This window comes from Rousettus aegyptiacus, unplaced genomic scaffold, assembly GCF_014176215.1.
Source record: "Rousettus aegyptiacus isolate mRouAeg1 unplaced genomic scaffold, mRouAeg1.p scaffold_m13_p_1, whole genome shotgun sequence".
Taxonomy (NCBI): domain Eukaryota; kingdom Metazoa; phylum Chordata; class Mammalia; order Chiroptera; family Pteropodidae; genus Rousettus; species Rousettus aegyptiacus.
In genome coordinates, this window is record NW_023416284.1 from 85,456,242 (window position 1) to 85,481,609 (window position 25,368).

General features: G+C 36.8%; 1 protein-coding gene and 1 long non-coding RNA gene across 7 annotated transcripts in view; both read left to right on the forward strand.

Annotated features, from left to right (window-relative positions):
* Positions 1 to 25,368, forward strand: part of GMDS (GDP-mannose 4,6-dehydratase) — a 589,931-nt gene that overhangs the window by 402,518 nt on the left and 162,045 nt on the right. The window lies entirely within an intron of this gene.
* On the forward strand, positions 3,123 to 23,429 carry LOC107499781. The gene is made up of 2 exons (XR_001594352.2): positions 3,123 to 13,598; positions 19,826 to 23,429. It is a non-coding gene; the product is annotated as an uncharacterized LOC107499781 (long non-coding RNA).

Genomic DNA, 25,368 nt, shown 5'->3' on the forward strand with positions numbered 1-25,368 from the left:
GCTGGACTGTGAGCTTCTCCAGCAGACAGCAGGACTGTGCCTTGTTAATTTCAATGCCCAAGCTGCTGGCCTGGGGCGAGCAGACAGCAACTACTCAGTATTATGTGTTGGTGGCATAAACGAAAGAAAGAACTATTAACCACATTTGACAATTGATATTAGTTATTAAAAAATAACCTTCCAAGGTTTATCTCTGTGGCACCTGTTAGATATTAGTGTTTACCCTTTGATGCATTCAAATAAGACTGTGAATATAAACTATATTTCAAGGTGAACCTGAGTTTTGCCTTTTGAGTCACCAGGTGATGGTTCCATTATTTTAATACATTTCCCCTAACAACATAAATGTTCCGTGAATGGTTTTTGCATCACTTACCTTCCATTCCCTTCTTCTCTTTTTTGTAGTTAATCGTGATCTATTCTTAGGATTTCAGTGTTCTTTCACTAGTTTTTTTCACTAGCCCTCTTCTTTGTCACTAGTTTTTTAATTTACACATTTGCTTGGCTGGTCCCTGTTACTTGGCCTACAAATCTGTCCTATGTCGTCTCCTTTGAGTAATTTATAACCTCCATAAAATGCCACGTAGAGGCACTTTTTTTACATTTTTGAGTAATGGTGAGAAAGAATTGCCCTGGGAATCAAAAATCCAATGAGTCATAGATTATTTTGTTATTTATGACCAGAGAGTGGTCATTGACAATATTCGGCAATTTTACAGCTATGAACCTAGGCTATTGTGCTTTAGAATGTAATTTATTAAGCAAATAAAACTCTTAACTGGTAATGGGTCCTGTTAAATCTGAGGAACCACGTGAGCTCCAGGCCAGTACAGCTGTGGAAGTTTCATAGTAGCTACATACATCTCAGATGTCTGGACACTAATATTTTACACTTACTTCATGGTTTTATTTATTCAGTTGCCTTTATATTCTTGATTGGATTCTGACCAACCATTTTGGTTTAAGAAATCATCAGCTCTGAGTAGAGAGGGAGGAGCCTGGAGAAAATAAAATGAATTTATGTTGAAAAGCATAAATCCTTCCTTCATTAGCTATGACATTTAGTAAATTCAGGCTGTGAAGAAAGACCAGATGTGTTTATGGAAAATACTGATGTAAAATCATCTTTGAAAAAGAAAAAGACAAGGACCTAAAATTTAATTAAATGTACCTGAAGGAGAGGTAGATATAGATACAGAGATTGGTAGATATGTATGTATTTTGTAATGCTGGCTTCAGTTTAATTCCAACTATTCTTACCTTTTAATGTTTTGAGAAAATGATAATCTTGACATTTTCAACAGTTACTTGATCTTCTTCTTAATGCAGCCATAAGCTACTTAATGATGGGAATACCTTCTGAGAAATCCATCATCGGGAGATTTTGTCATTGTGTGAACACCATAGAGTAGTGTATTTACACAAACCTAGATGATACAGCCTACTGCACACCTAGACTACAGAGTATGGCCTTGTGTTCCTAGGTGACAAGCCTGTATAGCATGTTACTGTACTGGATACTGTGGGCAATTGTAACACAATGGTATTTATGTATCTAAACAGATCTAACCATAGAAATATTATAGTAAAACTATAATATAAAAGATAAATAATGGTGCAGCTGTATAGGGCACTTACCATGAATGGAGCTTGCAGGACTGGAAGTTGCTCTCGGTGAGTCAGTGAGTGAGTGCCGAGTGACTGTAAAGGGCCAGGACATTACCGTGCACTGATGCATACTTTATAAACACAGTACACTTAGGCTACACTAAGTTTATAAAACAACATGAATTAAATCAAGCATAAGAGAAAATGATGCAGTCAAGAGATGTGGTAAACAGGAGACATATATGCTTCGGCCAGCGTAACTCGGCATACCATTGCACAACAGAATTTTTTTTATAAGAGGAAAGAATACACTCCAGAATAATGATAAAGGATATTGTATAGTAAATATACAAACCAGTAACACAGTGGGTTATTCTCATTATCAAGTATTATGTACTGTGCATAATTGTATGTGCCATACTTTCATACGACTTGGCAGCGCATTAGGTTTGTTTACACCGGCATCACTATAAATGTGGGCAATGCATTGTACCACATCACAAAGATTGCGACATCATTATGCAAAGGGAATTTTTCAGCTCCATTGTAATCTTATGGGACCACCGTCATCTATTCGGTCCCACATTGACCGAAACATCATTACATGACGCATGACTGTAGTGTCATTAGTAAGTACTTATTTTTTGCTGTTGTTTCTTTAAAGTTGGAAGTGTACCTTCTTTGGTGTAATTATTATACATGCATATCTGCCAACATCTAAGATTAAAGAAATTCTGTTACATACTTAACAGTATGAAACACAGTCAAGAAGCTGAGTCAAAAGCCAAACTCAAATACTGATCAAAAAGAAAATTCTAAGAATGTTCCTTCCATTTGAAAGTCAGAGCTGGATGTTACAGTCTACAAGTAATTAATTCAACTTTACCATGGCCATTGCCTCATCTCTCTGTATAAAATAGAGAGGGAAGTAAGACTTCAGTATGTGTGGTAGAAGTGGCACTAATGAAAATAAGGTTGGAAGGAAAAGAAGCCAGTTGTGTAACCTTCAAGGCTGCCTTTGGATTTAACCACACCTTGTCTAAAGCTCTCACTGCCATTTTGCACTGTTACAATTTCTCATTTACTTTTCTGCCTCCCCGATTATAATGAAAGCTTCTTGCCATTTATTTTATCAACGATGTGCGCACAATTCCTATCACAGGGTCAAGTAGCAGGAATGTGCTTGATTAAATATACAAGTCACCCCTCTGCTTGTCATTTTGATCCCACTTCTCAAGACAGATGATGATGTTCAGTCAGAAAATTATTGGGTTCTTGGCTTTTCTTTATTAATTTTAGGAGTTCTTTAGATAGTCTAGAAATAAAGTCAGTTACATAGAATGTGAATATTTTCTCCCAGCCTTTTCACTTTTCTTAGTGATTTCTTTTGATGGGCAGTTTTTAATTGTCATCAAGTCCAGTTTCTCATTTCTTTTTCATTTGTGGTTCTGCTTTTTGTGTCTTCTTTAAGAATTCTTTGCTTATCTCTGTGGTCATGAATATATTGTTTCTTCAATAAGCATTATAGTTTCAGCTTTCATATTAGGTCTGTGATCTGCTTAAAATTAATTTTGCATATGGTATGAGGTAAGGGTGGATTCCTTCTTTTCTCCATGGATATGCAGTTGCTATAGAACTTTATTGAAGGAGAAAAAAAAAAAACCTTCCTTGAATCGCTTTGGTGTCTTTATTAAAAAATTAGAATAGCGTATGACTTTTTGAGATTCATTCTTTCATCCATAAATTTTTCCATTGAATTTTAACTGAGTTCATGTTATGCCATTGTCAAAAGAGGAGTGAAAAACAGACACTGTTTCTGCTCTCATAGAGTTTATAGTCTGTGGTTTGTTTTAGATTGAAGAAAAGAGAAGATTGTGTAAGAGAGTAAAAATCTCTCATTATAAGCACAAGATTTTTGTCTATAACTCTCACTTCCTCTAATCTGTTCTCTGAGTTTAAAAATATATATATATCATGACTAAAACAAAAATAATTACAATACTGAAAATACTTTTCCAAAGCACACAAACTGCTTCTGCTCCCCTATCCACCCATCCACACCTAATATTAAGGTTCACTGGTCTAAATGAAGACCACATATCCAGAGTATATCATTATGACTGAATATATCAGTAATTGGCAAAGCTTGAGGAGCTGAAATATGAGATTCCTTTTGTTCTATGCCCAAGAGGTACATAGAGACTGAATAGTGGCTGTCAACTCTAAGAAAGAACTATTAGCTGATTTGTGAATTTGAGTGGTATTTATGATTCTATTTTTGGAAGATAGCTTAAATAAAACCCTATCTTCAGTTATTTGTATCAGTGTGTGAAAATATCAACAGAGCTTCTTTCCTGTTTTGAAATGTGAAAATACCAAACTTCTAACCTGGGCAAATTCAAATCTTTTATATGTCATTGACAAATACTAATGGCTGTAATTACAGACCGCCTTAGCACAAAAAAATAAAATGGAAGAGTTGGAAATAGTGTTTCCAAAGCCCTGGTTTGTCGAGTTTCAAATGGGCTTACCAGACTTAGAGAATTACACACTAGAGAGAATTATACATTGTGAGAGAATGATGGCAAAGGCATAAAGTTTTTCTGTTATTAGAAAAGTAGTTTTGCCCTCCAGACCAAATAAAAGGGTCTCAGAGACCTCCATGTTTCCCCAGATTATACTTTGAGAATTGCGTCCCTGTACTGTTGGAATGCTTATGTGATTGACTACATCGGGGCAGCATAGCAGAATATAGCTTTATAAAGTGGCATGTACATGGATCTGTTTAATACACAGGAATATATTTTTAATAATATATGCTCCTCCTACTTAAAAAACAAATAGTTTATCTTACAGTATTTAAGTGCACATAGAATACAACAGAAATAAAGCGTGCATTTCAGGCCACTTCTTAAGTCAGCACTTAATAAAATCAAGCAGTTTAACTTTGAACCATGTCAAAGAGCTAAACAAATGAGTTATGTGATGAAAATCTAAGAATATAAAGGTAGAGCTATAAGTTCTATGTTACATAAGAGAGAGCCATCAATTCTAAAACTGAGATAAAACAGGGAAGAAAATTGACATACTGTTATAGATGGTAAGATATCTGTCTTAATTTCTCATTGAAATAGAAAGCTATGGGATATTTGTAGACCAGCGTTTTCTCAAATGAAAACTTTAATTTCGTTGAAGCACTTGTAAAAATACTGAGATCCTAGAGTTCTATGCCTTAAAATTTGGTAGAGATGCCTTTAGCATATGAAATATTAAAAGCAAAATATTTCAGCTGCCAATGGAAATGAGCATATGATGTTAAAGAATTTTAAAAATATATAAAATAAACACATTTCTGTCATATAAAACTTGATAAGGATTAGAAGAGTATTTCTGGTAGGTTTAAAATTTTCCGTTTTATTGGCTTTTTATCTGTGAAATTTCGTATATTAATGAATTTCTGTAATTTCATATGAAAGTGTATACAATTCGTGATAAATAAGAGATAAATGTGTTATTTGGTAGCAGAAGAACTGGTCAGCAAGTATAATCAACTGAGAGGACCAACAGGCACTGAAATTCTGATTGGCAGAATTCATAAAGCAGCACTTTCTACATAAAATCACAGGAGTAACAGAAAGAAAAGCAGAGTGTCAGTGGAAGTGTAGGTGGCAGAGGCCACAGTCACTGGTGGTGGAGGGTGGAGGTGGTCCATGCCGGGTGCAGCAGGCCAGAGACCTTCACCGGGCAGAGTTGACTGAAGCCCCATGGGCATCGACGGCCTCACTGGGTCATGATTTAAGACTGAAGGGAAGGTCATGGGGTTAGAGAAGGGCTTCTATTAGAAGAACAGGGTTAGTGTGGGAAAGTAAACCTTCCAAGTAGCAAGCTTTCACTGCCAAGCTGAACAAAAGGTTCTTTTTGTTTCTACTTCTGTAGAGAAAATGATTTTATTAATCAAATTGATCATAAAATATTTTTTAACTGAACTCAATAAAGTAAATGAATGACAAAGTAATGGTTAAAGTTCCATCTCAGACTTATTCTTGTTATCTGTTTTGTCGTCCTAATGAACAGTGGAGTTATACCTTTCCTTTTATTGAAACCCTTAGGATTGTAGCCACTCTTTCAAAACATGTACTAAAAGTCAGACACTAAATTATTACACCTGTGAGTTAAAGCAGCAAAAATAATTCACTGACCTTATTCACCCCTTCAATTGCAACAAACTCTTTACTCTATATTTCTCTTACTTCCAGTGTGGAGAGTTGGTTTTTACTTCTGACTCTCCCCTCCATTCTCTCCCACCTCATTTCCCCTCAGTGTAACCAAATACTTTTCAGCAACTAGAGGCCTAAACAATCTTGTTAACTTAAAAGTTTTCCTTCAGATTTATTGACCCAGCAGAGTTAAATGGGGTAAGTGTTGATCAACACCTCTCAGGTATTTCTTTAATTACTCGGCTGGCATCTCTAGGGCCTCATAAAAATTTGCACTGTGAGTTAGAAAGAAAGTGACTATGTCTTTATTTATTTATTTACCTATTTATTGATTTAGCGGGAGGGGGAATTGGGGGTTTTCTAAGGGAAGCCTCTACCTTTCGCCATAAATTATAGCTCTAGAATTGATAATACTGTGGTTGAACAATAAGGTTTCCAGGGCAGCTTGCTGAAAGAGATTAAACTGTAATTAAACTACTCTTTGAGTAAGAAGGGATGGAAAAAGCTATGGTTTTCATAAAGCAGAAAAGAAATACATTGACTGGTGTTTACAGCCCAGAGACGTTTTTTGCCTTCTTGACTACAAAACAGTCTTATTTTTAGCCAGCCAAGGTTTTGCAAGAACGCCGTATCAATCCCACAGTTCTGTTCTTTGAAATAATTGCACCAAGCCGGTCCCAAATCAGCAGTAACTAACTGAAAAGCAGGAGGGAAATATTTCTCAAACATACAGTGCCGATGAAATTTGCCATAACACTATGAATTATGTCGGCTGCCTGTATGAAGTTCCACATAATGGGAAAAAAAGAATTTAACTAGATCTTAATTGAACATACAGCTACATAATATCCTTTTGTTTAGGCTTAAAAATGGATTTTTTTTAAACCTCCTTATCAGTGCAGCTATTAAATATTGTGGCTCACCAGCTATCAGTCTCCGATCAGCACAGTTAGTGCATTTTACCTTCCAAGGAAGTGCACTTTGAGCCAGCTGGAGCTCGAGAAATGTAGGAGCTGGAGAAAGACGTAATTGAAACAGGCGACTGCTTCAGTACAGACAGGAAATAAAAGGAAGACTGGCCCTCCAACGGATTAAATTAGATGTTTCAAATTCAGACAGTATCAGGAAAAAGAAGACTTATGTTAGGGGGGAAAAAGGTAACAGTAAGTTCATTCAGCTGAGTGCCCCCCTACTCCCCTCATAACACATGTTTTTGCTGGAATCTCACCGTGCTGCCTGTAGGGTAGAATCACCCAGGCCTCTCTCCTGGCCAAACAACAGAGTAGCAGGTCCCTGTGTTAATGTCACACTATCCTTTCCCTCCTGCCTGCCCTCTCTTTTTCAGAGTCCTTTGGTATTCTATTTCCATAAATTAGGCGTGAAATTACGTTGGGCTGAGGATACATGATTTCAGCTGTTTTATAGTTGGAAAGGAAAATCTTTTAGACCTAAAGCAAAAACATTTTTTAAATATACTTCCTGCCTATTAGTTTGAGATATGCCTATTATAGAAAATACTTGCTTTGTAGAAACTTTTCTTTTTAATCTCACAGAATTCTGTCTTGTCCTTCAGTCCAAGTCAAGTAACTTTTATGGAATACCAACTCTCTACAAGGCCATAGGCTAACTGGTTTGTGTGATATTTATACATTAACTTATGTACAATTCAGATTCTTGAATGAAGACTTGTACCTTTGTTAAAATATTTTAGGAGGTAGATTTTATTTTACATTGGAATAATCAACCGAAACTGTTTCAGCATTATTTTTTTTTTCATTTTCCTTATGTGTTTTTATATTTAAGCAAATACGAGCCTTTGTTTAACATGATTTGCTTAGCAGTTGTTGTTAGCAGTGCCTGAGATGTCGCTTTTGGAAGTCAGGGCCTATTCCAGCATTATAATATCCAATGTTTATATGTGGGGAGGGGGTAACATTAGATGTTTTCTCTATGATATATACATACATACACGAACACAGAAAAACTCAGCAAGCTAAAAATACTATAGCTCACCATTGTCCCCTCTTAAAAGCTGACAAAGTCGAACATTACTCTAGCAAGGAGATAGAATTCCAGCTTTAAAGGTCGAAGATGCCTTTATTTTTCCTACTCTATGGCTCCGTGTTTGTAAAACATAGTCTTAGAGAAATGTGGGGCTACCGCCCAGGGCTGCCTCCGTGCTCCAGGCCTCATTTGCTCAGGTGTACTCACTGTTTTAGCTTCTTGAATTAAGCCCTGGGAAAATTCCCATGCAAACATCTGCTCCATTTGTCCTGCCTCTCCAACGGGAGTGAGGTAGGGTGAGGAATGCATCATGTGAGTGGGTTTTGCATGGAAAATGTTGTGGGTTGCTTCCACTCCAGCTGGACAGCTTTATATAGCTATAAACCTTTACTGCTGTATTAAGGTTCTATTCAAAGGGTATGAATCTATGATATTCATGGTCCAACAAAACTGTTACTAATTACTTATCTACTGAATAGCTACCAGGACTGGCAACTTGAACAACGATAATCTGTATACTTAGTATTGATCCTAACAAGAGACTATTTTTGTGTAAATAGCATGGCTTACATTAGTAACTCAAAGGAACAAATTAGAAATGTATACTTATGTCCCCCATAAAGGCCACCATGCTTAGCTTCCTCATAGAAAGCATATTTCTCCCTTCCTAAAAGGTAATTTCAATGTGAGTCTCAAATAATGGGGACACTTAATAGAGAACTCTGATTTCTAAGCTTTAACGTAGGCTGTGCTGACCACTGGGTCTCATAGTCAGGGCTGTGTTCCAAAGAGTGCCTGGATATACACCGTGTCCTTGGAGCAGAGATAAAGTGGTAGGTGCATGTTGCCGAGATTTGTGACATCCATAGCCCTAAACCAGGACATACCCTTTCAGGAATTACCACTCTCCAGAGCTCCCTCCTGTGGAAGGTCTCCCCCAGAAGTTTGTTCTCATACCTCAACATCTGGTGTGACTCTGTTCTTGGAGGCCCAGCAGTGCATTCGTATGCAAAATTACATCCATTTATCGCATTGCAGCTGTGTGACATGGCTGTGTTTGCTTTATCCAGGTTCCAAGGAGTTGATTGTTATGCAGTACTGTAAAGAAATGATCATTAGTAGGAGCCATAGCACTTTATGCTAACAGTTTATGGAAGTCATCTCCTTTAGCCCTTCTGAGATAGGATGATATTATTATCATCCTTTTACAAATGAGTAAACTGAAACTTAGTGAGTTTAAATAATTTACTAAATCCATACAACTGGTATGTGGACTTGCTAGTATTCATGCTCAGAGTTCTCAGATTCAAAAGCCTCCTCATTTTTATATATCACATACTTGAACTTGATCTTATTTGCTTTGAAACCTCAGTCCTTGTTGTTCAGAAGGAATGGTTTTCTGAAGTCAGCCATGAACCCATAGGGTGTCATCAGCCCTACTTAAGATGGAAGAGAAGAAGGGCTGGGAAAGAGTAAAGGTGAGCCCTGAGCAGGCGAATGCAAGATCATTCTACTCCATTCTCCTGGCCTCCTTCTCTCTTTCCCCACAGCAAAGTTCTGAATCACTGAGACCATTTCAGCTAGTTGTGATTTTAATTATTAAAGAAAAATTGACACTAAGGTATGAATGACCTACTAGCTTCAACCTTGGAGAGTTTGTTAATTCAAATAAATCTGTTAATTCAAATAAATATGTGGGAAGTATTTGAAATAGTGAGTAGGTTTTCTCGTTTATTCAAAGAAGGAGTCCCCAAACTATTGTATGTAGGTATACTCAGCGTAGTTTGTTTAGTGGGATGTAACCCAGAAATCAACGATGGTGCATTAATGATGATATATAGCATTAAATGAATAGTATTTGCATGTACCCAAGAATTATCTTCTCCAGAATCTCTCTCGAATTTTAATATTTCCTCTGCCCTCCGCCCTCGAGCCAATTTCTCTTGACTTCCCTCCTTTATATTCCTTCTCCTTTCCATGTCAGCGTCATGTGATACTGTTTATTCTAGAATATACTAAGGAAGGAGAATCAAGGTGCCATTTTTTGGCCTTCCTTAGCCTCCTTTTACAGTAATGAAGACCTTCAGACTTAAAAGTATATCTTAATCATGGTTTCCCTATCAAAAAATATACCCATCAGAGGTATCGACATTTAAAAATGAAAACTACACCAAAGGTACTTAGTTTTAGTACATCTGGGCTGACAGTTGTGTGAAACACATCATCCTTTGTTAAAATGTACTCCCTTGCTAAAGCTTTGGGCCTTTTCAATATATGCAGTCTAAACCAACATTTCAAGGTCACTTGCTTTTATCATTTGGGGATTAAATCCTGAGAAATTGGACATTTTAAAGAAGACCTGTTTTTTATTATTTGAACATTGAGGGAAAGCAGGAGGAGACAGCTGACTCTTCTGCCAGTGGGAAGCTCTGAACCTGAACTTAGTGTAAAGACCCACTGTCTACACCCCCACCCTCCTCACTTCTATGTTCCCTTTCATTCTCCTCCAGCACCAGCTGCTTGGTTCCACATCCCTTCCCTTTGAACTAAATGATTCCTGAGGATTGTTAGGTATAAAGGTTTTGAAAGTTCGTGTTTAAAAATAAGTAGTGGTGATCGAAATGCCTCTTTACTGGCTCTTGAAGTATTGACTAGGCCCAGAACACCAAATCTGAGACAGAAGTAAAAATGGGGGTTTCTAAGTTATTTGTGTCCAGCTTCCTGCTTACTAAATTCATGTGGCTACTTCCCATAAGAAGCATGTTTTTAAACGGGCAAAATGCAGGTTTGTGTTGCCACCGATGTGTCATAGCCTGCAGTTCACACCCCCAGTGTAGGTGTCAACAAAGCCGTCTCTTACTCTTGAAGGTATATAGTGCCAAAACCAGAAAGTGGGATCTGATTGCAAGGAAGGTGCCGGCAAAATAGAACTTTCTAGTGCCTGGTTCTGTTTGACATTTAGGGGACATTCACTTGGAAGACTCCCAAGCACGTATATACCAAGAGAAGGTATACTTTCTCTTGAAGATTCAGTGGGTTGTGGGCGGCAGGGAGAATTATAAAGCCCTTCTGATAAAAAAGAGACTCCTGCTGCTCCCTTCCACATGTTCCTTACTCTCATTCCAGCTTCCAGAAAGCCTGGTGCTGTTCCAGAGCCTCCCACATGAAGGGTTTGCATAAGACTCAGTGGTTCTACAGGTTCTGCTTTACCTGAGAAGAACTAAGTACAGGAAGATTTATTTAATATGTCCTTAAAGATCTTATTTCTTTCAGAATAACCTAACACAGTCAATTATTGGAAGATCAGAACACAGTGGTATGGAGTTGCGTTTTTCAATAAAAGCTTTTTAAATTCTTAAAAATTTTCCCTTCAGGTAGATCGGAGTATGTGTGTGTGTGTGTGTGTGTGTGTGTGTGTGTGTGTGTGTGCACATGCATGTGTGTAATAGAAGTAAACTCTTAAATCAAGATTGGCCCCCTTCAGTATGAAATTTCTAGCACTATGGAATGAGTACTTTTCTGAAGCTGTTACAAACTGAGTTTGAAACCAAAACTGGGGAAATTTGTAAACTTCTTGTCCTTTGACTACTTTGAAAGAGAATTTCAGGAGGACATTTTTTAGAAGTGCTTTTGAGCATATAAAACCAGGAAATAAATATGTGACATTGTTAGCATTAATGAGCCAAAATGAGTCAGAGACAAAGTTGAAACAGAAAATTAGAGTTCCCTGCCTGTCAATGAAGAACAAGTATTTTGACACGTTACGAGGTCTGTTCGGGGAAACACAAAGGCATGGGGGTCCAAGAGTTATAGAGGGGCCTGAAGGCAGTGCTCACTGGGGCCCCCAAGTGCACAACTTTCCTTGTATTCTATGTGAATGATGTCCTGTGGAGCATAATTTCAGAGCATCAACTCAGGAACCAGACTTCCTGGGTTGATACTAGTTCTACCACTTTCTAGCTGCGAAATGCTGGGGCATCTCATAAGTTCTTCGTGCTCCAGTTTTTCCATTTGTAAAATGAACATCATAATAGTACTTACCTCATAGGATTCCAACGGGTGATTAAATACAATGTATCTGAAATTCGGAAACTATATTATTGAATGTTAGTAACGATGATGATGATGATGATGATGATGATGATGATGATGATGGTGATGGTGATTTTTAAATGTTAGTAACTAACTACGACGATGATGATGATGGCAGTGGTGGTGGTAGTGGTGATGGATTGACATGCACTTGCCACATTTTTTTGCATCACAAATCAGAACAACACAAAATAACTTCCTAAGGAGGAGCTTTCAATCTCATAGAAAGTCACCACAGATAGGAACGAGTCTGTTACTATACTCATTACCTAAACTAAAGAGAGAATTGAGAGAATTCTTTTTACCAGACACATTTTTATCATGCCAGCTATAAAATTATCCTTCAGCACAACAGAATTATGATCTAATGATCATTTGATGTGGGTACAGTAACACCATTCTTTCTACTTTCTAGAAACATTTGGATAAGCATTTCTCATCAGAACCAAGATAAATTTTCTCTGACTTATTATTAGTGAATGAGAAAAGAACCCCTAAGGACATATCAAATGAGTAAAAATCACTGCAATTTGAGGAACGAGATCTTTACTAAATGCTGAGGAAGGGAAAACCTCATTTTCTGCTTCCTCAAGTTTTTTGCTACAAAAATAGGGAATGTTTAGATGGAAAATACAGCCAATTAAGACTTTGTGTTTTTTGTTTTTAATTGAAATGAGGTAAATCAGTGAATTTTATATTGCTAAAGGAGCAAATATATGTAGGAGTTCAATATTTCAAATTGACATAAATTCTAGGATTGCGATTTGAGAAGTTAGTATCCAAGGAAATTTTCCAAAACAGGATCAAATTTGAAATCCCAAACATGGCTTGATTGTTAAGAGCACTTGGGGAACTTTATAAAATTAGAAGTTCCCAGGCCCCTTACCAACTTACCTAATTGCAATCTGCAAGAGTGAGGCCTGAGAATTTGTATTTTTTTAAAGCACCCCAAGTGATTCAAAATACACATGGTAAGAGTATAGTTTATCACCTGAACCAGCTTTGTTTCTTTATTCTATTTTTAGAAGCACTATCTGAAGGAAAAATAACAAATTTTATACCTTTTTTTCCTACATGAGATAAAATGACCAGAGACCCCAATTCTCTGTAAGCATCAAGAAGAAACTTTGAGGCTGGGTGGCCTTCAAGAGCCAGCATTTCAAGGATTTCTTTCCCCAGAGCCCTGTCCGTGGTTCACGACTGCAGAGCCCTCTTGGGGCTCATGATGATTAATAGAGAAGTGTGCACACACCACTGTGCTTATACTCCGAGAAGAACGTGTTCTGACTGAGGTCACAGCTCTGGTTACTGCTTTCTGTTCCATGTGGCTACAAACATCCTGCTAATTCAGCGTAGAAAGGAGACAACTGGCCAGGCAGTGCTTCTCCCACTGCTGACTCCACTGGCTTTTGGAAATAGGGTCACTATAAATGCTGACTATGTTCTTAATGGTAAATGATCAGTACTCACCTGAGTGCTTCTTTAGTGCTATGTTATAAATCTTTAAATCAAAAAGCTATTTAAATTAAATATAATAAAATGTGAATTAATTGTTTTCAGAATAAGAACATCTATTTACATGTTCTTTATATTGCAGAGCTTATTCCAATATTGAAACATTTCATGTGGACTTCATGATTAGACACAAACGATCTTCGAATTTTATTTGAGTTCAAGGTATATTTCCTAATAATTTGCCCATTTATCACTGTATAATTTTTATTTTTAAGACTAAAAGTTTTTTTTTCCAGATTTTAAGTGCTCTCCAATGAGGAAATATGCTATCTACATCCTCTTTCTAATAGTTGGCCTAAAAGATATATATATATATATATATATATATATATGAATAGATTAGAATATTTGGAAAGAAAATCAGTAGATTCTACATAGCCATTTAAGCAGTTAAACTAAGATCATATGCATTTGTGTAATTTTGATGCCTCATGAGTTTTAGAGAATTCCTTAAAAATCAAAAAAGTCACTACAACAGAGTATTTGGTAACATATAGAAATCTTTATATAAAAATACATTCAATTAGACTGTTTAGAATATTTGAGATATTATTAAAATCTAAATACATATAGTCCGTAATGGGATATTTTTATCTCTTTCTCAATGGTTCCAAGTGAATTTTATATACTTGGGGTAAGAATGACAAGTATATCCCATGTAGTTCACCTATGAAAGTCCTTTCACTAAATACATATTGCTTTTAATTAATATATAAATGACTTGGGGACTATTGTTAATATTCAGGGTTGATAGGAAACTGAAAATTTTATCTGATATGATAAACAAACAATCTTTTCATAGCTGAAAGCTTTTCTGAAAGAAAGAGTTCATTGAGCAATATGCTAACCAGTAGAGTACTAGCTCCTGGACCATGAAATCTAAACTGTAACTACTAGGTGGTGAAGGCAACATATCTGCATTCCTGGAGATGACAGGCACTTTTATACGTTGTTTCAGAGAAGATGTAAGTTGTTTTGAAAAAATTTACATAGGTTATAGATAAGGGAGTGAAGGTGAAGCATAGGCATTTCCATAATAAGTGCACAGTCTTGTAAGTGAGAAATATTTATTACATTTGAATGGTTACAGGCAACAGTCCTGAAAGTTCAAGTGTGTATATATATATATATATATATATATATATATATATATATATATATACAGGATGCTATGGTGTCTTTTGGTCACTACAGAAAGTGATTCAAAGCTCAAACTTACTTCCAGGAATATGACCATTCTGTTGTTAGTTGGACCACAGCTATTAACTGGTTGGCTACTCATGTCTCTTTTTCTTACTGTCATGCCTGCTGTAACTTAATGTAGGACATCTCAGAATTTTTTACTTGTCAAATCATTCCTTCATCCTAAGATTATTTACTCCTTTAAGAAGTCAAACTAAGGCCAAACTCTCCCAAGGCTAGTATATTTCCAGTAGCTTACCTCTAATTCTGTCCTTAGACATAGAACCATCATAGTTAGCCACTCCTTGATTTCCACCATCAAACACAGAACTGTCCCTGAAATGCCATAATTTCCTTTCTCTGTGATTTATGCTGATACACATGTGTCTCTGTTTATCAAAATGTTTGGACCACTTGAGCAGTTTATATGATGCTGCAATTTTCCCAATTTTTTCTCAATCAACTGGTTTCTTAGGGAATATCTTATTAGAGATAGAAATCCTTAGAGTAGAATAGATATAAATAAATGGAATTTGAAATGTAATTATTGAATTATGGGATTCTCCATGAGTTTATCGTAAAAAAGAAGGAACCCACTAGGTGTTGGTTATGGCATTGCAAAATGGCTTATAAATTCACTTCAAAAGGTTAGGATAAGCTCATACAGATGTAAATACTATATTTTGTTGTTTTGTTTCATTTTCTCTCATTAAAACATGCCCTCCTAGGATTATCATTCGCTTCCTCACCCTTTGTGACGAAGAATCAATTCCATCTTCTGTCCATTTAAAACTAAGCCATTCCCACATAGCATAGAAAGTCTTTTCCATCTTTTCTCTTTCTGCCATTCTTGGGGATCTCTTGTCCTACCAGACTCAGGCATGTTATACTGTAAGCTGAGTAAAGACATCTCTTCATTTTGGGCTCTGAACTCTCAAGTTTTCTGTTCCTTTAAGTCTTGAACATTTGGGAGAAGCTCTGAGACATGAGGCAGAGAATTTGTGTCATTCAGAAATATTAAACAAAATGAGAGATTCAGAATTCCAGATAACCATAAAATTGCAAGGCAGGAAGGGAAAGGATAGTAATTATCCCCCAGGGGAGGTTTAACTTACTTTGGCATTTTAAAGTAAGAAGATTAGCTGCCTTCACAATGCACTATATCTACTACTTTTGCATGTGAGGTGGTTCAGAAGTATCTAGCTTTCCTAGAATTGACTTCATTCACTTAACACAAGGGCAGACTCATCAAGTTCATGAACATCTTAAGGGCATACATCAGGTTTTCATTTCATCAACTTCTAGAAAGAGGTCACTTATAGTTTCCCATGCTGATTCAGACATACTTTGAAGGAACATAGAAATTGCAGTTTACCTGACTTTCTCCTAACTTCCAAAGACACTTGGAACTCTTAGGCTCACCTTAATCCATATCTGTACTCCTACAACAGCTACGTAGATTCCTAAAACCATTCTAGAGTAGAGAAGTTTATCACAAATGCATAGTCATTTTATATTGGGTTCTCAGACTACTATAAAACGTGGGACATCTGTGTATTTATAATGACCCAGGAAAATGTCCCATAGTGCCCCCAGAGGAAACCTCAAGAAGTCATTAGTTGAGTCTGGAAGAGATCACTGTTAGAGTGAGTATAGACGGAGAAAAGGGATTAAGAACTAAGCCCTACAGCATACCCATGTCATATGAGGACTAGAGGATGTATTGAAAAGTGAAAGCATCTAATAAGCATTTAATAATGAGAGAAAATGGAAAATAGAAAGAAATTATCAAATGCCTATTTGAAAAAAATTTCTGACAACTGAAGAATATGAATCTTGAGATTACAAAAACTATGCGAGTGTCCAGCTCAGTGAATAAACAAAGGCTCACATCTAAGCATAAGATTCAGGAAGTAGGGGTTCCAACACAAAAAGAGGAGAATTCTGAAGAAGGTAGCAAAGGAAGTCCCAGGAAGACATCAGCAACAGATCTAGAATAAATAATCAGTAATTGAAAGTGGAGGTCTTCAGGGTGTATTTCTCCAGGAGAAAAGTTAAAAGGAACCAATAAGTACTCTGACAGTGTGAGAGCATTGACAATTAAATTGTGATGTGTTTTACAGAGAGTCAAAGGACATAAGAAGACTCAGATATACAAAGAAAACTGATTAAATGACAGAAACCCAATCGTTATTAAGTATGATAGGGAGAGGGAAGGGATTTTTAAGAAAGAACTTAAGTCATGATCCATTAGTTGATTCGGGAATTAATAAGATTTCTTTAGAAATTAATAATGGTTACTATGAAGATAGATGTAAACAAAAATTGAGATGTAATTATAAATGTAAAGTAGGGTGAAAAAGTATGTCAATATACTAAAAGTCCCCTATTGCTGTAATAGGAAGTCTATGCTTAAAGCCCAAAGTGGATTAATCAGAAAATAAGAGAATAAACATATCATTTAGCAAAATGTAATAAGTGTTGAAAGGGACTCTGGAAAGTCTTACTAGTTGGGAGGAGTAGGAAACAAAGGATTCTATATTTTATTAGTAGTATTTTATACTATTTAATTTTTATATTATTTACATGTAACATTTTGATTGGTTTAAAAATTAATTTGTAAAACGAATATAATTTTACTATATGTTACACACAGTATTAAAAAATATATTCAGTTTTCATCTGAATGCACATCATATTCTAGGAACAGGAAGTAACATTTTGTTTTTTTTTATCGAGATATGATTGATAATAACATCATTTCAAGTGTACGACAAAATGATTTGGTATTTGTATATATTGTGAGATGATTATAAAACATCTAGTTCACATTTGTCATCACATGTAGTTACAAATTTTTTTTCTTGCAATGAGAACTTTTGAGATTTATTCTCTTAGCAACTTTCAAATATACAATACAGTATTCTTAATTATGATTAGGATAGTAAGATGTTAATTTCATTCATCTGGAGAAAGAAGATGGGGAAAATGTATTAATTTCTTATTGCTATTGTTACAAATTAACACAAACTTAGTGGCTTAGAACAACAATGCTATGGACTGGATCATGTCTCTCAAACTTCGTATGTTGAAACTCTACTCCCCGATGTGAGGACATTTGGAGATGGAGCCTATGGCAGATAATTAGATTTAGATAAGGTAATGAGTGTGGGGCCCTCATGATGGAATTAGTGCCTCCTTCCTGGAAGGGGGATTCTAAATCTTTGGAATTTCCTGATAGAAGCATCATTGTTATTCTTGGTGTGTCCCTTGGACAACATCTGGATTTATGCTAATGAGATGACTATGGTGGGCCCCTAGAAAGCCTTAAGATGGGGGCTGACCATGCTGGAAAGAACCAACCACATGATTAGAGGGCCAGAGCTTTGAGCCATATTAGGTCAGCCTCTGAGGACAAAAGGACTGGAGATTATAATTCAGTCAATTGTGCACAAGTGCCTGTGTGTGTAAAGTGAACACCCAATAAAAACTCTGGACACCAAAGCTCAGTGGAGCTTCCGGGCTGGTGACCATATAGAGGTGCTAGGAGGGTTTCATGTCCCGAGGACACAGAAGCTTTGAATTTGGAAACTTCCCAGACTATCCCCTATGTGTCTGTTCATTTGGCTGGTCCTGTTTTGTGTCCTTACATATTGTAGTGCTTTCTTGAATTCTGTGATTACTTCTAACAAATTATCAGACTTGAAGGGGCTCGTGGGAACCTCCTGAATTTGTAGATGGTTAGTCAGAAGTACAGTGGCCAGGGTACCCCAAACTTGTGGCTGGCATCAGAAGTAAGGAAAGTCTTATAGGGGGCTGTGCCCTTTAATCTGTGGAGTTTTAACTCTGGTTGTGTCAGAATTGCACTGCAGTATTGGACTAATATATTGAGGAAGGTGAAAGAAAATCCAGAAATCTAAGACAGTTAGTTAAAATCAAACATATGGCTTTTGAAAGAGTTAAAATCATTTGACCTAAAATATAGAGTGCTAATTTTCATCGACAGCATTTGAGTCAAATGGAGCCTTGATACTTCTTAACTAGTGAAATTAAAGTTTGGCCCAAAATAAGAGGTAGGTAGTATTCTGACAGAAGCTCTTGTTCTCTTCCATGAAGTAATGATATCATCCATCATCTGCAGCCCTTATTGTCCCCCCTCCATTTCAGGTGAAGTGTCAGAAACTGTCTCTTCCATTTACCATTTCCGTCAAATCTTCTGAGGCATTTCTGCCAAGAGACCCCAGCATAGTCACCCCAAACCTGTGAATGAAGTAACTTACACCTCTTAGGAACCAATGAAAAAATCCCCAAACGAGTCCATTTGTGTGCTACTGCCCACACACTGCTCTTTAATTTTGAAGACACTGAAGAATCCAGTGGAGTACACAGTGCAAATAAAGCATTCTTTTCCTGTGTGATTTCTCTCTGGATACTTTGAGCCCTCCCACCCATTCCTTCACTCCCTGCTCTGAACTCTAGATCATCCTCTTGTCTATGGCCTTGGTGGTAGTCTCCTGGTCCTTACCTTGTGACTCATGATTTCCTCTCTGTGCCTGCTTTTGGCTGCCTTACCAAGCCTCTCCTCATTGCCTGTTCTAACCTCTAGGTATTAATATTCCAAACTGACATCTAGGGAACTGAGACTTAGATAGGGTAAGTAACCTGCCAAGGTTGCAAGGTGAGCATGGAGCAGAACTGGGCTCCCAGCCTGTCTGCCTCAAGGCCGTGTTCTTTCCTCTCTCCCATACTGTCTTCCTACCAAACGAGCCTCTGTTACCAAGTAGAAGTCTTTATTTCAGTCATTTACACATTCAACTTTTAAATTGTTGCATCAGCCACCAAAACCTTGGAGTTAAGAAGTGTACAAAAATATGTGACCTATAAAAAATATTCCAAACAAAATTTCTTTCTTTATGTACTCATTACAGACAGCTTATGATATTTATTTAGGCTTTATTTCTCTCTTCTGTAATTCAGGAAAATGTCTTTACACCTTCTTCACATTAAAAACATCTCAAGTATCCAGGGCTTCTCTCCTTCCTTTTTCAGGTATTTAGGTCTCAAGACTTTACACGTGAATTTTGTTGCAAAAAATATAGTCAAACCAATTAATGCTTAAATGTTTCTTTAAAAATGTAAATCCCGTGGAGCATCTCAAGATCTGTTTTTTTTTTTTTTTCTTTTATTGTAAATGAAATTCCTATTAGTGACAGCCAGGACTGAACACCAATAGAGAATGGGACCTCTTGTTTGCAGAGATGGACTTTTCACATGGTTAGCAGCTGGGATTTATGTGGAGACTCATTAAATAAAACAGCAGTGGCAGCTACCTCCTGCTGGAATACACTTAGAGGTACAATACCTGAATTTTTCCACCCCGAGCTAGTCTTTTATACTGTTTTATGTCTCTCTCATTTTTCTGACTGTTCTTGACATTTTCTGACCTCATAGTACTTTTATTATTATTTTTATTGCTACTATAACAATGATAACTTAAGGGCCTGATTTATATGATGGTAACTTAGCCAACAGGGAGATTATGGCATACCAAAAAACATGCAGTAAATGTTCTACTCTATTAGCCTTTCATTTTTATTAAGTGGGAAACTTTCATTTTGTTTTGACACAAATGAGTTTGGAGAGTCATGAATAACTGCAGGATTGTATATGCTGGGGGCACATTGCTATGGGTGCATAAGCACATGAAATAAGGGAAGACATCTCATTGTATCCATAGCTGATACAGCATACATAGTATAACAATCAATTTACTCATTTCTCTCTTTTTTGAGAAATCGATAGTCATTTTTTCATTCTTTCTTACTTTCTAAAGTAATTATAATTTTCAGAAGATAAAAATGCCACAAATTATTTACAAATTTTCTTAATATTTCAATAATAATTTCAATATGTAACTATCTCATTGGAGAGATGCCAGACCTCCTGTGCTCAGTTCACAACAAAACCAGTCTCCCGTGAGAGTGAGTAGCATTGCTCTTAGTACCTCGCCCAGAGGCTTTCAGCCTCTGTGTGCTTGGTGTATATGCACGGGGCTGTCCATTTCCTACTCCAGGCAGCACCTGGACAATTGCATACTCACCAACAGGTGAGGGCTAAGAATCTGTTTGCTGTCTGAAGATCAGTGTGTAGACCATGAACAATAGGACACTAAGGTCACCCTCCAGCTCATGAAGCCACAGCCTTCCTCTAGGCTTTGCTATGCTTACCCAAACTATGTGACAGGGCCCCTGCCTTGAGTCTTTGCATTCCACTTCCCAAAGCCCAGAACCCTGCTCTTTACCCTCGCCTGCTGGACTTGGCTTCCTATTGGTGCCTGCTGACTGCCAACTTTCTGCAGATCATTGTTCCTACTTTGAGTAGCTCACCAACTAAACAACATCTCCTACTGCCCCCTTGCATCCAGGTGATCCATGCCTATTTCAGAGTAGAACGATGCATCACTTCTGGGACTTCTTCTCCTTCTTTTTCAGTTCAAGGACTGGAAGTAAAGGTCTCTGAGCCCCTAGAGGATGGAAATGTCCAAAAGATGGGAAGGCCTTGATCTCTAAATTCATACATAGAAGACTGTCTTTAAATACCCATTAAATCAAGGAAAGCAAAGATAGAGAGAGAATTCTATTGTGTTAGAACTTTAGCTGGTAGTTACAATGTGGCTATCGAGCACCTGAACTGAGTTTATTGTAAATGTTAACTAGACATTAGATTCCAAAGAGTGCAAAAATAATGTAAAATATCTCAACAATTTTCATATGAATTACAAGTTGAAATGATAATATTTTGTATCTGTTAGATTAAGTAACATGTTATTAAAATTCATTTCACCTATTTCTTTTTTTTTTTTTTTAATCGTGGCTACCAGAAAATTGTAAATTATCTTGGTGGGTGACAATATATTTCTGGTAGGCATGGCTGTATTAAGACACTGAGATTTTAATGTTTCTTATGGCAGCATGCATTACTTGAACAAATATAATGGTACCCTCAAAGGTGTTCTGTTGCATAGTCTACCAGACCAATTGAAGGTCTCACCCTACAATCATATCATTTCATTCTCTTAGAAATTGTTTGATTTAGAATGAGATGTTTTTTACATTTTTAAAGCTTAAAACTAAGTGTTTTTTTTTTTTTATTTGGTTGGTTGGTGGTTGTTTTTGTTAGTTTGCTTGTTTTTTTGTTTTTGAGTATAGTTTTTCCATGCTGTCAGGAATAAGAAAGTTCTACAAAATACCATCATGATCATGGTTAAAATACTATTTTTAAGGAAATGAGGCCTAGTGATATAACCTATTACAACTGTATATAACGTCATGACTTTCATCTGATAAAACTGTTTTTTCTTGCTGCTTGCTGGAATTTTTCTTAACCTACCATCTATATAGCTGTCTTTATTTTGTATACTTTATACTAAAAATTTATCAAGAATACAAATAAAAACATTTTTAATTGTTTTTCAATTATAAACCATCTGGGTTTGTTATGGCCACACAAAAAACTTTGTGAATTATATTTCTAACCCTGTTTGGCATAAGGCTCTGCTGCAGAATAACAGGTCAACTTCTTAGGACTCTAAGTGTTACTGCAGTTTTATTCAGCAAATATAAAAATTAGACAAATTATTAACAAAAAGTCATTCTTTATGCTTTTCTAAAGAAAAGGTTATGTTGTAACAGATCATTTCTATAGCAGAACTACTCTGGAACACTCTTTCTAAATGGTAATGTTTAAAATCGAGTTGCACAATTTTTAATTTGTGTCAGTATGTTGCAGTAATTCATTATTCACATCTGCAAAGGTACATCTGTAATGGACCAGAAAATGAAGTTAGTCTGTTTTACATGTAATGCAAAGAAAACTAGGCTGCTAAGTGGTCAGTCACACATTCAGAAGAAGCAAAAATCCAACCCCATAGAAGCATATAAAAGGGGTTTTATCCTTTTCTGTTGTCTCTAGATGAGGGAACAAAAGGGTACCAACCATATGACACAAAGCAGTGAGCCCTAACTTCACCCATCTACCCAAATGCCAGCAATTTCTCCCCTCTGTCTACCCCAACACTCTGCTCTAAAATTCTACCTAGATCTGACTCTCCTCTCTTACCTTCTGCCTCTGGCCTCTTTGCTCTCCTCTTCATCCAGTATTCTTTCCAGCACCAGATAACGCTAGGATCAGACAAACTGAACATCCTCAGGCAGGGGAAGGAAAAGGAGATTTGTGAAAACTTACAAATGAACTTTTCTGGTCTCTGTCACATATTGTGCGTAGAAAACAGTTTTAAATGACAACCGTAAGTAGCCCACATGTAACAAGCAAAATATGAATTTTATTTCAGCAGATTTAACTTCCTAATATTTTATTGGTGTCAGGGCTCTAACTGAAGTTGAGAAGTTTTTATGTTTTTTTGTTTTTTTTTTAAGCTTAGCCCATCTAGCCTGACCCGATTATCACAAATCCAGGGCTGGCCATAGACTCAACAGAAAGGGACAGGACTTTGTAAGCCACCCAAACTAACTTTAACAGGTTAACATCTTTTCTGTCACTAAGTACCAGAGAGCCTTTTATCCTTCTAGTGTGTGTATTTGAAACTCATTAATATGAATGAATGAGCTGCATTGTCAGATAACTTGTACTAATATTTTCACTTTTCTCTCTTTTGTGTATTTTCAGTGGTAATTTAATTGCCACCTCTATTTATTCCAGCAGCACTATCATTACCCGTATAAACACTATGGCTTATCTCAAGGAAAAAGGAAAAGGTGACTTTATGCAGTATGCATTTTATTATTTGATTCACAACTTTATGCAGATTTTGTATTCCACAGAGTGAGAGAACTATACTTCTCCTTTTGGAGTCTTTTGGACCTGTGGATCATGACCTCAATGTTTGACACTTGTCAAGTCAGGCCCCAAGGATACAGTGGCAAGAGAAACACCCTACCACCCTCAGAATGTGTATAGTTTTGTGTGGGATGCAAAAATAAAGTTAAAATATCAGAGTCCAATAAGACTCTGTACCCATATACCAGCACCCATACAATCTCAGGGGCAAGACTTCCAAAATGAAGGGATGTCAGGGATGCCTGAGTTAATATGTTTTGAATTCAGTAATGAAGTCTTCAGTTACTCCCCAATCAAGCCTCTCTGACCCTAGGTTTTTTGACAGGGAAATAACAGTGCCTCATTTTCAGTGTTATTTTAGAAATTAGACAAGATAAAATGTGGGTGTACATAGTATCTAGCATATTGTATACATTTAGGAAAATTATTTCACAAATATTTTATTTCATTTTGATGCACATTGTCATTTTACCCTTCTTCATTACTTCCTAGTAGATTCTAATATTTTTCTTTGCCAAAATTGAGTTAAAATCAATTAACTTTAAGAATCAGATACTTAGCCATGAGACATTTCTGTCCAAAGCCTCTTGATACAGAGCATTCATCTTTCTATGGGCAATACAAAATTTGTGTTTGATAATGGTTCCATTTTCTCTAAATTCAGGTTTTTATTGGTCCTAACAAAATTGATCTTAAGGCTTGGACTCAAAAGATATAGTTAGAGGATTAAGATTTTGGAGCATTTTGTGGGCTCTGATGGGATAAATATATATATTCAATTGCCTTTACTCGAGATAACTAAGAAAATGAATGTTCTCAAAGTTTGAATCGAAGGTTATTGTGTTTGTTTGGTTGCGTATCTAGAAACAGTGACTCTTAGAACATACCTACATTTGAGTATGTTGATTTGGGTGTTTCGTTTTTCCTTCTTGCTTTTTAAATACATGTAACTAGGTCTTTTGCTAGAAATTTCTTTGGGGCTAGGTTGGAATAAGGAAATAAATGAAAGAATTGGACCAAATTCTGTGAGTCTGTACTAAGCCAGTCCAAATTCTCTTTCCCCCCATGCAGTTTCAATAGAATTCCATTGAATTAATTTTACTCATAATAAAATCAATTGTATTTCAAGCCTGCCTCCAGACTCTCAGATCCTTTTGATCCAAGCACAACAGCCTGTTGCTGTGCAGTCTGTTGAACTTGGCGGCAAGGGATGGTGACAGGGATTTGTGTTTGAAGTTAGCCCATTCTACCCCTGCTCATCAATATTTTAGTACAACTAGGATTCTCTGAAAATCAAATTTTGCCAAAAATAAAAGTTGGTTTGAGAAGATTGTGCTCCTGCTAAATTATTATTGTAATTGTAAAAGGCTCTACAACCATTAAGAATATTGGAACCTGGTGACTAATCTTGCAGTACTAAGTTGAAAGGAAAGGATGTTATGACCAGCAGGGTTCATTCTAGAGGATATTCACAGCAGGACATTATTCTCTGAACTGACAATGCAGTAAGGTTCAAGTCCAAGTGGAAGAGCTGCCGACATATCTCACATGAGGTGACCCAGCTTGGGAATGAGGGTGGCAGGAGACAGCAGATGGAACTAGGCCCAAGAGCTCGTCCTCTGCACATGAGAACTCAAACCCACCTGAAGTCGATTCAGGTACTTGAGCTACTGTACCAACATGAGTTAGATGTGCAGCTTGGGGAAGTGGCTATGAACTGTACTGCATTGATCCTCATGGAAGAGAAAACGAGCAGAGAGCAGTGAGAGGCTATGGGCCCCTAAGGCCTAGCATCCAGCGTTGCCCACTCCTTCCAAGTAGGTAGATAGAGAGGCCCCCTTGCCCGGACTTCTAGGCCCACAGGCTGGGGAGAAGGGAGGAAAAGGAGATGGTT